The sequence below is a fragment of the Vigna umbellata genome, chromosome 11, assembly GCF_029865625.1.
Source record: "Vigna umbellata cultivar VRB3 chromosome 11, Vumbellata_1.0, whole genome shotgun sequence".
Classification (NCBI taxonomy): Eukaryota; Viridiplantae; Streptophyta; class Magnoliopsida; order Fabales; family Fabaceae; genus Vigna; species Vigna umbellata.
In genome coordinates this window covers 12,163,758-12,166,434 of record NC_142175.1, presented here as the reverse complement: position 1 = coordinate 12,166,434, position 2,677 = coordinate 12,163,758, and the positions used below count along the sequence as shown (strand labels likewise).

Sequence of the window (2,677 nt, the reverse complement as noted above, 5' to 3'; positions counted from 1 at the left end):
AACAATTACAAATTACAATCACAAAGAAACAATTTGTAAAATTTTAGAAACTACCTCTCTTGATACCACAAGAGATGAACCTGCACCTCCTTTGAGTCTTCACAAAGGATGAACACCTCCTCCGAATACTTCATGAAGGATGAACTTCCTCTTTCGAACGCCTCCTTAGACACACCAAGGATGAACCGGCTATTTCCTTTGTCATTGTAGCAACACTTCACCAGCTCCACAGACACGAGTTTCACAAGCCGAACAAGAACACACAAGTCTCAATGATTTCTAAGTACTAGAGCACAAGGGAAACGTTGCTGTTGATGGAAAATGAGAGCTTATTTATAGACTCACGCAAATACTCTTTTATTCTTTGTTTCCAGCAATTTAACGCTTTTAATCGATTAATATTAGTGTTAATCGATTAAAACGAGTGCAACGACTAGTTTTCAAAAGTCAGAAAACTCCAACGGTCACCTTTAATCGATTATTTTAAGGATTAATCGATTAATTAATCGATTAAAATAGGTATTAATCGATTATTTCCATGCCAATTGAGTTTTCAGCACCTGCAACATTTTAATCGATTAATACTTGATCTAATCGATTAAAAGCGTGTGTTTTTTATTTTGAACAGCACATACAAAGTATGAAAGTACAAGAATCAAAACCTACTACAAATCTACAAGAATCAAAACCTACTACAAATCTAAGTCCTAAACATTAAACTATAATTACTACAAAAGCTTTTATAACAAAAACAAGTCTTCAAAGGATCTTCATGAATCTTGATATATCTTGACTTCCATAATCATATCTTTTGCGGGAACTAGAATTTAGCAATGTATTGCATGCATGCTTTATCCTCATAAATTTCTCCTGTGCCTTTTCCTATGAAAGGAAACTTTAACATACATAAGTAAGCACTAAAGACTCCAATCTTCCGCGGACTAATTACTAATACACAAATCAATGCGAGTGGTTACTAACATACAATCCAAAATAGAACAGTTGCATCATTGAAGGGCTTTCAGCATATTGCATTCAGAAAACTTTTACCATGACTTAATCCTTTTGATCATGGTTGCATTTTCTTTTCTAGTTTAAAATTTTCCTTTTGGGGGCAGGTACATCGCCACTATCATAACTTTTGCCTCGAACTTAAAGTAAAACAACTAAAAGAACATGAAAAAATTCAAGACTGGAAGACAGTGAACCAATTACAAGTGCAATACATGAGGATCACAAATTGTTTTATCACTATCTGGTATGTGACATTTGGTTCATTAATCATCATAGATCATAAATTACAACTGCAATATTTACTTTTCCACTTAACTTTCGATAACTTCTCAAACAGAATAACAAACCTACAATTGTCAAATCTCCTTAACATTTTCAAAACTGATTAACGTCAAACAAAGTAATCACCGCTTTATTGACATCAGGATGATACTTAAGAGCAAGTTTCCGATACGCTCTTTTGGTTTCGTCGACAGTCGTGGATGGAGACACACCCAAAACATCGTACGACGACCCGCCACGCCTTGCTCTCACCACCATCATTCTTTGCCCCATCTTTCTTTTCTCTATTGCTTCCACTATGAATGGTGAAAACGACTTGCATAGTTAATTTTGGAAGTAGGTATGCAACAATTTGGTTGAAAAGATCTGAGAGAAGAGCGAGTGTTGCTGGCACGATAAAGGAAGTTGTTTGTAGTGAAAGGGAGAGTTGTTGTCAGAGAAATAATATACAAAATAAATGAAGATAACAAATCTTAGTTATTATTTTAGATTAACGTCTACTAACCTACTCTGAGATGCCAACAGGAACCCAATCCCAACAATCCATCGCTCAAACTTTGTTAAAGAAGCGATTTTGAAAGGTAAAGCCATCGCCGTGACCCCTACATATGCAACCAGCACCGTAGCTTTCTCCCTGAAGAATCACCAGACAGTCACTACGACAAAGGCGCTACCACGACAACAGATCGCGAGACAGAGGGATCACTAAAGTAATCCTTTGCCACTAGCCTCCACTGGATTACGCCATTATCACGACGTTAGGGAAAGATATTGCAAATATATGCACGGGCGTTCCCTAAAATGTGGAAGAGAGATAGAGAGATAGGCCGCCATCCGGTTAAAGGGACCACCGACACGGTTGGGAGAGGAAGCCCCGCCATTGCCCGCAAACCTCCATCCACCGCCTCCGCCGCCCTTAAAGCCCTCTTTTGCCCACCCATCCTCCTGGATCTACGTCGTACAAAGTCCTTTTTTGCCTCCAAAAATGAACCTTTCTCTACCTCCTTCGAACCCCAATGCAAATCCTTAACTGCCAAGAACAGATCTCTAACCTCCTCTATCGCGAACTCATCGTTGTAGTCGTTGGGCTTGGCGATGACAATCGACAGACCACCATCCGTGATGGCGGAGCTTCGTGAAGGACCGAAGAGAACCCTAACATAGTTGGGAAATATGCTTCGAAGAATAGGGTTTGCACGAAGAGAAACCTCGTGAAACCGTGAATGAAGATGTGGGAGGAAAGTCTGGAGAGATACATATTGAACTATATGCCTCAGTTAGAAGGCAAACCGAAACATAAATACCCAATGACATCGGTTCGTAAAGGACCGAAGTAGTAGGGCTTTGTCGCAATGGATTTTATGCTTCGGTTTCGTAAATA

General features: G+C 39.1%; 1 long non-coding RNA gene across 1 annotated transcript; it reads right to left on the bottom strand.

The window, feature by feature from the left end:
• Nucleotides 1–1,218: 1,218 nt before the first annotated feature.
• Nucleotides 1,219–2,200, bottom strand: LOC148190987 (uncharacterized). The gene is made up of 2 exons (XR_015782858.1): nucleotides 1,802–2,200; nucleotides 1,219–1,683 (listed from the first exon to the last, which is right to left on the bottom strand). It is a non-coding gene; the product is annotated as an uncharacterized LOC148190987 (long non-coding RNA).
• Between the last annotated feature and the right edge of the window lie 477 nt (nucleotides 2,201–2,677).